The sequence below is a fragment of the Wyeomyia smithii genome, chromosome 1, assembly GCF_029784165.1.
Source record: "Wyeomyia smithii strain HCP4-BCI-WySm-NY-G18 chromosome 1, ASM2978416v1, whole genome shotgun sequence".
Classification (NCBI taxonomy): domain Eukaryota; kingdom Metazoa; phylum Arthropoda; class Insecta; order Diptera; family Culicidae; genus Wyeomyia; species Wyeomyia smithii.
This window is the reverse complement of record NC_073694.1, coordinates 5,663,282-5,677,336: the sequence shown is the minus strand read 5'-3', so window position 1 is coordinate 5,677,336 and position 14,055 is coordinate 5,663,282. Positions and strand designations below refer to the sequence as shown.

The following is a 14,055-nucleotide window of genomic DNA, read 5'->3' as shown; positions in this document are numbered from 1 at the left end:
TTTTTGGTTAGTCCGTCCAGAATTCCAGCCATTTTAGTATTTTGCAGTGCCACTTATTACTAACAGCCATCAGCATAACGAGTAAAACCGGCACGAGATGACCGGTACTCTTGTCTTTCCTCCTTTCAGCTGCTATCACCTAGCGTCCGCATGTCGCTGGTGCAGTTTTGGAATCAAAATGATGGGGCGCCGGCCGCTGTCGTAAAATTAACACAAACAAAAAGATGCATATTTGCAAGGTTTTATCCGCTAGCAGCAGCATTTTGTAATAAAACAGAAGATTCAATTAGCCGCTTCTGTAACAAAATTTCGAGGCACCAAAAGGGGCCAGGTGCCGAATATATCCATGTTTTTGGTCAGTCCGTCCAGAATTCTTTCAAGATTGCGTCCGTATGTAGCCGGTACGGTTTAGTAATGAAACTGATGGGGTGAAATGTTCGAACGGTACGTTTTATACCAAGGCTTCGTCAGATAAATAAAAAGAAGGCGGGGCTACATAGATGATGGAATGGTAGAGACAAATGTTTCTTGAAAGCTGCGCCGGCCGCTGTCGTAATATTAACACCAACACAAACATGCATTTATGCAAGGTTTTTTTCGCTTGCAACAGCATTTGGTAAAACAGAAAATTCAATTAGCCGCTTCTGTAACAAAATTTCAAGGCACCAAAAGGTGCCAGTTGCCGATTATAGTTTCCTGGTTAGTCCGTCCAGAATTCCAGCCATTTTAGTATTTTGCAGTAGCCATTTATTACTAACAGCCACCAGCATAACGGGTGAAACCGGCACGAGATGACCGGTACTATTTTGTCTTTCTTCCTTTCAGCTGCTAACACCTAGCGCTGTCGTGAAATTAACATCAACATAAACATGCATTTTTGCAAGGTTTTTTTTCCGCTAGCAACAGCAATTGTAAAACATAAAATTCAACTAACCGCTTCTATTATAAAACTGCGAGGCACCAAAAGGTGCCAGTTGCCGATTTCTTGTTTACTGGTTTCCGTCCAGAATTCCAGCCATTTTAGTATTTTGCAGTAGCCACCAGCATCACGGGTCAAACCGGCACGAGATGACCGGTACTATTTTGTTTTTCCTCCTTTTAGCTGCTAACACCGAGCGTCCGTATGTATCCGGTACGGTTTAATAATGAAACTGATGGGGTGAAATGTTCGAACGATACGTTTTATACCAAGGCTTCGTCAGATAATTAGAAAGAAGGCGGGGCTACATAGATGATGGAATGGTAGAGACAAATGTTTCTTGAAAGCTGCGCCGGCCGCTGTCGTAATATTAACACCAACACAAACATGCATTTATGCAAGGTTTTTTTCGCTTGCAACAGCATTTGGTAAAACAGAAAATTCAATTAGCCGCTTCTGTAACAAAATTTCAAGGCACCAAAAGGTGCCAGTTGCCGATTATAGTTTCCTGGTTAGTCCGTCCAGAATTCCAGCCAGTGTTTTGCAGTAGCCATTTACTACTAAAGCCACCAGCATTACGGGTGAAACCTGCACGAGATGACCGGTACTATTTTGTATTTCCTCCTTTCAGCTGCTATCACCTAGTGTCCGCATGTCACTGGTGCGGTTTTGGAATCAGAATGATGGGGCGTCGGCCGCTGTCGTAAAATTAACACCAACAAAAAGATGCATATTTGCAAGGTTTTTTCCGCTAGCAGTAGCACAAACATCGGAAACAGAAAGTGACAACAACAATAACAACAAAGTCAGATCGATTGTATCCGTTAGTGTCGACTGTGCTTGGGAAGAGAGGTAGTGATTGGCTGCGCGGTATGATTTAGACAATCGATATTAATTACCATCTGAATTAACGATTTTTTTAAGAAGAATGAATTAGCTTGTATGAGGTGTTTTTGCAAACAGAATGCAATATTGTGAACAAACAACCAGGATATCGCTTTGTGGAGAGGAGTGTCTTGGTCAACCTCCCACGCTAAGAATTCTTCTTATTTATCATATTTTATCTTGAACGTTTTCTTTATTATTTTGGCTACCCATTCTCTAACTTTCTTCGAATATTCGCATCGGTGAACGACATTACTATCGATTTTTGCAACGTTCACAATTATTACTCCGTTTATTTTTAACATTATTACGTTAATTTTCTTGCCTGTTTGCAATTAAATCGTTGAATAAAAAGCAGTGTAAATCTATCCTCTACTAACAGGCAAGAAAAGCTCGGAAACTTTCATCGAAATGTTCAATTTTTTTCGGAGAAACTGATCTGTACATGCGGAACAAATCGTTGTAGATTAATGGAAAAGACATACAATTGTTTAGTGAAGGCAAATCCGTCATTTAATTGAACATATTTTGAATATTTTTTGCGATCTTATGGACGATATTCCAAAAAAACGGCACTTTGCTTCTCTCCGTTTGGTTGATCAAACCAAGTTAACTTTTTTCAGCATTTAAGTGAAGCTGCTTTCTGTCTGCTCGGATTTGATTTTTCTATGAAAATTGTCCAATTTTGCAAGGTGCTGGGTTTTTGCAGGGTAGTAGTAAGCCAGGTACAAGATAATTTGCGACCATACCATAATTGGCAGTAATATTTGAGACTTTATCAAGCTGTTCTGAATTTTTGAAGGTAAAATTACAAGATATTTGTCATATACAAGGACACCTCGAGTGGTTCCAATTATAAAGTAAAAATTAGCATGCCTAGTGGGCAACCTTGTCTGACTGAGTGAATTATTTGTACTCTCTTGGTGGAAAATCCGCTGTACAGAACTTTAAAAGCTGCTTTTTCGCACAAACATTGAATGCAACGTATCAATATATACGAAAGCCTAAATTTGACTAATACCTTCCAGATTAAGGCTTAAAAGAAGTCCTTAGAAACGTTTACTTTCTGGAGTTTTTGTCATTTACCTATCTTTCGTGTCTACGCATGATCGACCCTTTCTCAATTCTATAACATATAAATGGTAAAAAAGTGATTATAGACTGTTCTGAAAATTATAAATACATGTTAAGCGTTGTTTGACCAATAAATAGTTAATGGGTTCGATGATGGCAATTTCGGTCACGGGTTACTTTAAAACACGTTTTATTATGTCAAAGCCGACGTTTCAAGGATTCAAGGACGAGGAAATATATCCTTGAAACGTCGGCTTTGACATAATAAAACGTGTTTTAAAGTAACCCGTGACCGAAATTGCCATCATCGAACCCATTAATTACAAATACATCTTCTTTCTTGAATAAAACAAAAAATACAGGATTTTTCGGGTCATTTTATTCTGAAATATAGATAATAAGTGTTTTCTTTCCAGTTTCAATTCAAGTTGGGATTATTTTTCGTAGGATACGCGAGTTCTCTAACTTTTCTCTTAACACTACTCATAAGCTTTTGCACAGTGTGTTCTCCGACCATTTTTACCACTTTAAACTTTTCAGGGTATGATGGAAAGAATTTTTACTTTTTGCTGTTGGATATATCAAAAAAATTAATTGAATTTATCATAATTGGCGACAGAGAAAACTATTTTCGATTCCATTTTTACGTTTCTGGAAATCCATAGCAGCTCCGTGTTAGTTGTTTTGATAATTGATACAACTAGTCGTGAAGCTATAAATTAAAAGGCTCAGTTTAACAGGGAGTTGACAAACATTTTCAAAACTATCCTTAACAAAAGCCTAATTTTGAAGAATATTTATTCGTCTATTTCGCTAAAACAGGTTGCACTGGTTTATCCATAGTTTTGAAATATATTCCACTCTGGATAATCAAGTTCTCCGAATAATATAACGATTTATTTATTAAATTAATTCCACTTTTCACTTGTCAATAGCAGTTAGTTTGTTAATAAATAATTATATTATTATTAACACTGGTCAACACAGCAAAGCAAAGCCTTGGTGCTACATTCCGTTTCGGAACTTGACCTTCTGTTTATTATACACGGACTTCGCAGACAATCGTTAAGTGTACAGGACAATTGCGGGGCTAGCGCTACGATCCTACTGACACTAACAGTCTCTTCCGAGTCAAGACACGAACCTACGACGACTGGCTTGTTAGGCCAGCATCGTACCTCGAGACCAGCCGGGGAGGATTTGGTCAACACAGGTACACTTCAAAAGCTCAAACCGGAAAAAATTAAAGGTTATAGAATGTTGGTGTCCTTAGCCATTACCTTTTTTTCAGAGACTCAAACTAGGTTTCCTATAAACAAAGCGACGAACCTGGCGGACAATTTCTATACGACACTCTTTCGTTGACGCGTTTTAGCAATTGCTGAGGGCACCAGAATTCATAAGAATGGTTGAATAGCTATCAACTGTCTAACAATTGATGCTTACAACAGATGGTAAATAATTAAAATAAGGCTATCAATTCATTTATCTCGAAAATGTTGCACGCAACAAATTTCATTTGAAGAGTATAGCGCTTGCTTGAAGCAGGTCATCAGTCGAAGGTGATTGTACTTTTTTGTTCGAGATAAAAAAGGGTATGCTTCAATTTAACATGCAAATGTTTCAAATTTATTTCAACACCTATTGAAATGTGCTTTTTTTCGTTTAATTTGTTATAAAAGACGCCGATTGAATTTGTATGATAAGAGGCTGTGTGAAAAAGCCATGCATTTACTTATAAGTGATTCTACGTGTTTTTTATATCATTGATTCTGGGAGGCATAGTCGGTGTTGCGATCCTGCAAACATTGTGAATTTCTCCGGTGTCAATTGGTCGGCGTGCGACCAGACCGAACCAAGCGCCATTTTTTTGAAAATTGAGTTTTTAACACCAGTGGATGTTAAATTTCATAATCTATCTTTCATGAAAAAACGAAATCATTTGAACAGTTTATAATGGTATTATAACAAAATTTCTTTGCAGCAGTTTGCAGGAAACATACGGGGTGGTTAAACTTTGATCGACGACTACTCGAAATAAAGTTTTTGGCGCTTGGTTCGGTCTGGTTGCACGTCGACCAATTATACCATAGGTATACTTCGAGACGACTGTACGAATATTTTTGGTGTTAGTGGCACACAGCTACATAAAAAAATAGAAAAATAGTAAGTTTGTCTTTCATCGAAAAAGTGACCAAGTTACATCACATGAGACGCAATATATGTGTATGATAGGCTGTGCATAATGAGCATATCTTTTATCCAAAATCGCAAGCTGTACACTTGTGATGTTCGAAACATACCTTCACACCTTCTAAAGTTAAAATTTATATAAGTTTTTCAAAAAACGTGAAACAACATAAAAATTGATAAAATCATGTCGTTTTCGTACCTAAGATTTAGAACAGCAAATATTGTTTCATTGTCACCTTATTATGATTCATAAAATTACAAAGTATCTCTAAGTCGGTTGTTTTGAAAGATAGAGAAAACTTTTTTTTCACAAATTTGCTTAAGATTAACGGAACAGCAGCATTGTGGAACAATCTTCAATTCTATCTACAAGGATACGAAAGTGAGATATCTGATTTCGTCACCCTAATTTGTAATAGCACAAAAATAACCACCTAATCATATGTAACAAAGAAGAAAGTTTTTCTCTACCATATTACTATCGAGCTCTAGATTCAAATTTCCTCCTGAACTCGTTCCCTAGAACGTTGTCGAATGATTAACTTAGCGTCTCCACCGATTCAACAGTGAAAGGAAACGCACGGTTAATAATACCCTGTTTAACTGAGAAAGTGAAACTAATGTTTTTCAACGGTTCTCAAAATGGGTTTTATATAAAGAATATATCAAAACAACACGAAACAAATTTTCACTAACGTGCTTAAAATTTACATTTCCTAATTATTGCTAAGAAAACGACACTACCCGGAATAAAAAATCTTGGTACCATGGAACGGGGTAAAATTGATCAATTTTTATAACAATTTCCAATTAACTAGCTTCATGTACATTTTCCCCGAAATAGTCTAATTTTAAAACAAGTACTGGTATATGCTCCAGTAAACCTCCATGGCTATTGGTGAAATTTCTATCGTCTACTTTATGAAATAAATTCGATAATTCTATAGATACTATGAGGTTAATTGGGGTGAAATTGATCACCATTGGAATCCATACAATCTTTTGGCAATGTGCTTTTTTTTCGATATGCTAAAGATAAATGATGATTTCTGTACTGAAAAATATCATTTACAGCTAGTTTGGAAACGAAAATAACGATATTTCAGGTTAAAATTTGTTTATTTTCGTTCACGAGCTGCTTGTTGCTAAATTTGCTCTTAATTGATCGTCGTTAGACCGATTTCAATTCGGTTTGTTGCAAAAGCTCAAGAACTTGCTCTGAAATCGAAATCTTTGTAGTTTCCTGCGAATTCATCAGTATTTTTTCAATGGTATGGAATAATTATTGTTGCAAATTACATTTTTTGAGCTTTTATCAAACTTTACTCATTTCTCCAAATTTAACGTAATTAACCCTCAACTAAGATCACTTTAAGTAAATTAAATCCTTTTTTTTTGTTATTTGGAAATTTGTTTGATCAAATTTGATTGAGTTTTGACTGAGTTTGAAGAATTTTTCGAAACTATGAAGAATTGCACCGGGCATGCAAGTGATCACTTTGAAAGGTATGTGAATCATGCAAAAGTTGCGTTTAAGGACACGTTAACATTGCCTAGTGTTGTAGGAGCAATGTGATCTTTTGTATTAGTATTTTTTATCACGAATTTTCAGGTGATCAATTTCACCCCAATGATCAATTTCTCCCCCATTTCACGGTTTGTAAAATTGCAGTGAAAATTATCTTCAGAATAGAGGAAAATTTGAGAAAAATGTTTGTTTTTAAAAACAACGAAGGTATTGTTTCCAAATTATATACTTTTGATGTTGTTAATTGAAAAAAAAAAAAATTTTTTTTTCAATTCGTTTTTTTAATATGTGAATATTTAATACTTAAAGTGAATGAAAAAACCAAGTTTTTGTTTTGATTCCCGGCAACTAGTCACAGACTAAGAATGTTTATATAAAAACTGCCCAAAATTGTCATTTTTTTTGTTCAGAAATAGAACTAATTTTAATGAATAAATATTTTGAATAAAATCCTAATATGTTTCTTGAGGAAATTAGCAAATTTTATCTTAACCTTTGCGATCAAAATTGAGGTTAAAATTCTGGATGCAACTGACGTAGAATGAAATTTTTTTAGCTGGAAGAAAACTGTTCTGATGTTCTTAGTTCAATTTCAAATTTTACTTTGATTAGCGTCAATGAATGAAGATAAAAAGTGTTTAACCAAAATTTAAAAAAAAAAAAAAATGCGAGCAGGACACAGCCTCGTCACAGATACCGATAGAGACAAGATTCACCGTCACAGTCGAGATCAGTTCTACTTTGGCAGAATTAATAAAAACAGTGCTTAAAATGTAGGAAACAACCCAATCGAAAATATTCACTAGTAAATGTAGTCGCTTATGTAATTTACTAAATGATTCGATTTTGTTTACAGACCGTTGACTGAGCCAAAGGCAAAGCCTTGAACTGGTGTTAGAGATTGTCAGATAATGTCAGAATAGCCTCAGCATTTCGAATCGAAAATAAATTCAAAATACATCTTTTCTTCTATTATATTTATAAAATATTTCGGTAGTGATGTTGGATTGACGCATTCTCGAGTAACAACCTTAGAAATAATCACAAAACGCTATTGTTTAAATATTGAACACTGTTTTAGTGTTTTAAGAAAGTTTTCATGGTATTTGTGTTTTATCTCAAACAATTATGAAGCGATATTTTCAAATAATCATAAAGGGTATCGAACGTCTTCGTCAGTGGTTTTCTCCGCAAAAACCTAATTTAGTTTTTTTTTTCCAAAAATAATCCGTCTTTTTACTAGTATTTTTTCACCTGTAAATCACTTGTTCGGGGCTTACATGTTTTTCTAACATCCAGAACTGGACTCTAATTCAAACAGATCTCAAATTGAGTTCTATTTTATTAGATCAACCATTTCTTCTTGGTGGCATCTAGAATTTTTATTGCTTATTTTCAGTGCGGCAAATCACAGTTTAAACGTTCTAGGAATTGGAAATTCAAAAAAAATGTAACTGTTTTTCGATCATTAGTGATACGTACTGCAAGCAAGAAAATAACAATTTTGATAGTTTACTCAACCAGATTTGCAACCTGTGCACACTGTTTCCAAAGCTGCAAAAACGTGATTGAAATTATTTTGACCCAAAAATATTGATTCTAGAGCCGTTACGTCTTCAGCAAAGTTGTTCCATTAATTATTCTTTGATTAATCCATTCAACGGTGAGAAACGAGTTTTACTTTTCGCATTTTTGGAATATTAAAATTCACTTTGTTCAGCAAAGTTGTAAAGAATTTTAAAAGAAACAACTTTGTTGAAGACATCATACTTCTATCTATTAATTTAAATGGAATTTTGTGGAGTTTTCTATAGATTGCCATTAATATTTTTTTTTGCTATTTAACTCTTTATAGTGATTTTCTACAATTTTCGGATGTTCTACAAAATTATTTGCTACAATAAAACAAACAATATCTCCGAAGAAAGTTTATTATTATCTCACATGTATTTTCGGTTGTTGACGATTTTACTAGAATAATGCGCTAATTTACCCTAATTACTCTTAAGAGAAAAAAATAATGTTTCTGGAGTAATATTGTCTTCAGTAAAGTTGTTCCATTAATTATTTTGTATTTTGTAGAAGTTAGAATTTTGTGATTAATCTACCTAAAAGTGAGGAATGAGTCTCTATTTTTCTTATTTTTTGCGTATAAAAATCTACTTTGCTGAGTAAAGTTCTAGCACATTTTGTTAGAAACAACTTTGTCGAAGACACTATACTTGTATCTGGTCATTTAAATGAACTATTGTGATGTTTTCTCTAGAATGCCCCCTTAAATAATTTTTTTAATATAACTTTTTAAAATGATTTTCTAAAATTTTTCAATGTTCTACAAAGTTGTTAACTATCATAAAAAACAAATGTTAACCGAAGAAAGTTTATTTTTATCTCTCAAGTTTATTTTGTAATTGGAGATTTTTAGTAAATTAATGCACTTATTTATTTACAAATATCTGCGCAGGAGACAGCGAGAGACAAATACCTATATCTGGACCAAATGACTTTTTTCTTATACTTAAATATATACAAGATTTAATCTGTAGATATTAGAAGATTTTAAAGATATCTGTAAGTAAATTAGTGCATTATTTCAATAAAAATCGTCAATGACCGATGAAATATGAGAGATAAAAATAAACTTTGTTGGATGAAATTGTGTGTTTTGTGATAGTTAACAACAATGTAGACATTGGAAAATTGAATCACCACTAAATGTTATATTAAAAAAATGATTTTAAGTGGCCATCTGTAGAAACCTCCAAAAAAGCCCATTAAAAAAGGCAGATAGAAGTATGGTACCTTTGAGAAAGTTGTTTCTTATAAAATGTACAACAACTTTGCCGAACAAAGTGAATTTCTATATGCAAAAATGAGAAAAGTAAAATTCACTTCTCACTGTTAAGTGGATTAATCACAAAATTGCAACTTATATAAAATGGAGAATAATTAATGGATCTAAAATCTAGTTTTTTGGATCAAAATAATTTCGATCACGTTTTTGCAGCTTTGGAAACAGTGTGCTGTGGTTAGTTTTTCGACCATCAATTGAGAGCAAAATAGATAATTTCAAAAATTTTCCCACAAGCAGGTTGTGGAATGATAGACAAACTACTGAAAGTGTCATTTTTTTGTTGACTCTAAGCACCAAACGTCACGCAAATGATGATTTTGGTTCCAAAGTGTAAGATCGATTATAGTAATTCAAATGAATCAGGATTCGCAGTTATATTTTTGCAAATTCGTTCGAAATCTACAGTTTGCAACGTATTTATTTATAGTCTATTAGAGGAAGAATTTTCAGTGTGGACTTATTCTCAATAAAATTATCCATTTGCCATAAAAACCCAAAACCCATCTGTTAATATTTCAAGTTTTTTTCTACAATTATATGTGACTCTTTGTTTTCAAAGAATGAATTCAAAAAATACATTTGATTGCTACAATTGAGCTTTACTGTTTGTACCTAAAGTGAAAAAGTGAACCACAATATTGCGGATGTTTGTACCAACATTCACGACCTGTTTTCGGGTATTACTCGAAAACAGAAGGCAAAAATCATCGTTAAGCATACAAATGGAAAGAAAAACCGAAATATTATTTTTCATCAATGATGAAAATTAAAATAAACGTTTATAATCAGTAAGTGTGAAACGTTCCAAAGGAGTTTTTTTTTGCTCTCGCGTAACCTCTCTATTTTTTCAGGCTAAGGTCATAAAACTCACTATTTGAACTACCAAAACTGTCGTCTTCTTCTAGGCTCTTGGCACAAAATATCAAAAAAAAAAGAGGCTGTTGGTACAAAAGTTTGTGAGGAAGATGATGATAGAATAGGTAAATGAGCTTGAGGACAATTAGACTGTTTTTCAATTTTCATTTTTATATTTAATTTATACTAACGATTTTACCTCTTGCATACACATTTTTGAGCAATTTTTTTTTCAATTAATTTTTTTTTCAGACTCAGACTTCCCTAAGTGAAGTTTAGTCCATATTTTCAATTTAGTTGTGCTAGGTAATCGTTTATTGCAAAATTCAAAATTGTTAATAAATTACACCTTGGAGATTAGACAGAAATGGACGATAATTTTTTTTTAGGTCGGATACTGAAACTTTTTAATCGATTTTTTCTATACCAAATTAAGAAACGACCCTAATACATAAGTCTCAAAATGTAGAACGAGTTAAGCTACAGTCCTCGATTTCAGTAACAAATTAATTTATGTCTTTTTAGTAAAACGATGATATATATTCATTCTTATTAAAAATTGTCAACTCAATACATCAATTTGAATAAGGTAAGATAACCCTTCCATAACAAAAAAAAAAACATCTTATCTTAAAGGTTACCGCCCATGAATAAAGGATTCCACCATTACCGACTTCTATTAGATTACGCACTAAATTATTGAAACCGCTCGGGGTAAGCCTCACGTGCCGTAAATATTACTTCCCATAACTCGCAACCGCTAGCAAGCCGTCCTCGGGGTTAGGATAGTCACTTCTACTAGCGCTGATGCTCGAAAAATCGTAAATCTAAGCACATGGTTTTGGGAGCCGAAATTAAAGCCTGGAGAACATCAAAGCCATCCTGCCGAACCGCAACCCCGAGTGGGAACCAACGCGGCGGCAGTCAGGCCAATCTGTTACTGGGTTTTATTTCTGCCTTGGGTCATATTTTTGAAACGAATCCTCAAGCCCCTCGTTGGTGGACCTTCCTCACAGTAGCAACAGTAGTAGCAGCAGCTGCTGATGCGGCTGCTCTGGCTATTTGGGGTATTTCCTCCAACCCCTCACTTAATGGTTGGTTCACTTGAATAGAAACCTTTTCCGTCGAAATAGAATAGAATGCCGAGGCTCGTTACAAATTTATGGTCTCATACTCTATTTAGACAAATCTCGATTAGAAAATTTATAATTAAAATTAGGATAAAACGCCCACTGCCGAGAAACAAGAGACGACAGAACGAAAACCCAAGAAGCATTAGATAGATTAAAAGAACAAACGCCAGGAACCGGGGTGCTGCAAAGCAACGGAAAGAAAGTTGGCAGGTTCAACCAACTCCCGGATCGAGACACACAGCAAGGAGGAGGAGGAAAAGGAGAGAGAAAAAAAGTTCCAACAAAACAACTATAAATATTCTCCGGACATCCTTCAGTGTTCTTTGTTCTTTTTACCGTTCCTCGCACGTTCGGGTGTTGATTGTGTACTAACAAAGTGCTGGACCTATTCCAAGTTTTTTCTGTTCCACCCCACGAGTGTAAGCTCCTATGCATAAAAGCTTACGGGCGGATATGTGTGGGAAACAAAAATTAACGATAAAAACGAACAACTTACGATTAGCGTTTCACGGTGCGAACTTTTGCATCCTTCGAAGTTAAACTTCTTGTTTTTTGTTCTTTCTTTTGTTTTGTTCTGAACCACTAAATAACTGGCAAAACTCAGCCTTAATTATTCACACGTGCTTCGCTTACATTATCATGGCCGGTTTTGGCTTCCTATTCATCAGTACAAAACTAGCTTCTTTCTGCAGCCCATCACACCACATCACTAGCTTCACTCTTCTGCACCTTTAAAGAAAGTGGGGCTTTCAATTTCCCAACCCCTCAAGTCGCACTCGTCATTCCGAACCGTCAGCCGACTTCCGGTGGTGGAAGCACGCCATCAAGACTTAAATCTGGACAGGTTTTTCATTCTCGCAAGAAAAAACACCACAATCTAGGACAGCTGCTTCCGGATATTGAACGACACATTCATCACTGGGCTGTTCTGCAGCCTCCCTTCGCACATTCCCGTCGAAAAATCTCCCCCGAAAAAGAAAATACACCTTCGTAGGCCTCCGTCACGGATAGTATTTTCCACTGCCAACACTAAAAACCCTTTCGCTTCCACTTCTTTCACCTCGTCCGTACACACTCTAGCACTGGGGGGGGGGGCACTGGAGAAATTCTTGGAACCGCGGTACCGCCGATGTCCCGACACATGCAGCACAAGAGCCCAACCGCGTTGTTCAGCACCGCGCGAAAGCACAACCTGTACTGGTGCGAACGAACAACCGACCGACAGCCAGCGGATCTGCAGACCTCAGAACGCTGGACCGAGCAAATGAACTCGAACCCGAAGTCAATCCCGAGTTCATCCGATTCGCGCGGAGCTTTCCTTTATCAAACTGGCTGCCGTGAGGAGGCTGCTATTCCGTTCCAATGATAAAGCAAGAAAAAAAAAAAAACTTTCACCCGAACATGCGAGATGTGTCAGCTTCTATCAGCATCATCATCCATCTTGGAGTAGGCGAATTATCTTCAGCGTCGTGGAACAACAACTCGTTCGTTTGTTTCGTTTCAAGTGATTAGTAAAAAGAGGATTTCACTACACCACCGATTCACCAAGTCCGAATTGAAGTTCTAAACTACACCTCAATAACCCGTCGACAGAACGCCCGAAGTAAGACCGGAACACATCGAACATCGGTCCACTGGCCAGCACGTGTCGCACCCAACTGACGACGAATGGTTCATCGAGAGCCCGCGAAGCCCGCGCTGGCTTCGAACAACCGATGAGTAAAATTTAACTCATCGTTGTTCTCACGAGCTCACCATTCTACAAACCGAAGTGAGAAAACAGCCCGAGCTGAGTGAGCTTTCGGTTGAAAGCTTCCCGCTGGCAGCACTGCGCAGGCTCCCGCCCTCACTCGCACAAATGCGCACACACAAACAAACGCACCGGCCGCCGGAAGACACCGTTCGAAAGCATGCGCCCTCCCAGGGCCCACGAATGCTGGCAGCATCCTTTACACACACATACACACAATGACACTAAGAAGTGTCACTCGTGCGTCAGAAATCCCAGGATCCCAGCGTCATGGCAGTGACTAGTGTGTGTGTTCAAGTTCGGCACAGCTGCCAAAATTTGCTCTACATTTTAACTATTCATGAGCGTGTGACACGCGGCGACGACGGTGGTGGTGTGGCAAGTCGCGTATGACACTAGGAATGCAGGCCAGTCGCGCGTTTCGCCATTTCCCGCTATTGTTTGGCAACCGTGTTGAGCGCGACAACAGCCGAACTGCTTCAGCTTCAGCACAAGTTGGGATGAAAAGGGAAACGAATGCCGTCAGCAGCTAGCTGACAGCATTCTCGCCCACTGCCAGCATCCGTTTCGTCCTGGCACGAGAGCAGTGGTACGGCCAAGTGAGCGAATGTGTGTCACCGTGTTTACAACTTGCCGATGCGTTTGACGTCATCGAAGGCCGGTGGTTGTGGTCGTGTGGCTTGGGAACGATTTGGCCCCTCTTGATTACGATGCACTGGGAGAAAATTGCGAACAGGTTGATGATGATGAATAATTAATTTTCTAAAAATATTGTCAGATCGGAATCAATGCAAAGGATTGCATTCATAAAATTCTTAGAAAGCGTGGAATGCCTGTGGCACATTAAATATCTAGAACATTTCT

General features: G+C 36.7%; 1 protein-coding gene across 14 annotated transcripts in view; it reads right to left on the bottom strand.

Moving 5' to 3' along the window:
* The window catches only part of LOC129732887 (disintegrin and metalloproteinase domain-containing protein unc-71), a 932,421-nt gene that overhangs the window by 739,108 nt on the left and 179,258 nt on the right, over positions 1 to 14,055 (bottom strand). For 2 of the 14 annotated variants that reach the window (XM_055694329.1, XM_055694339.1), the window contains exon 1: positions 11,938 to 13,085. The exons of the other annotated variants lie outside the window; for them this stretch is intronic. The gene's annotated coding sequence lies outside the window, so the exon portion shown is untranslated. Of the gene's footprint in view, positions 1 to 11,937; positions 13,086 to 14,055 lie in introns of those variants that run through there. 14 annotated transcript variants of the gene reach the window in all.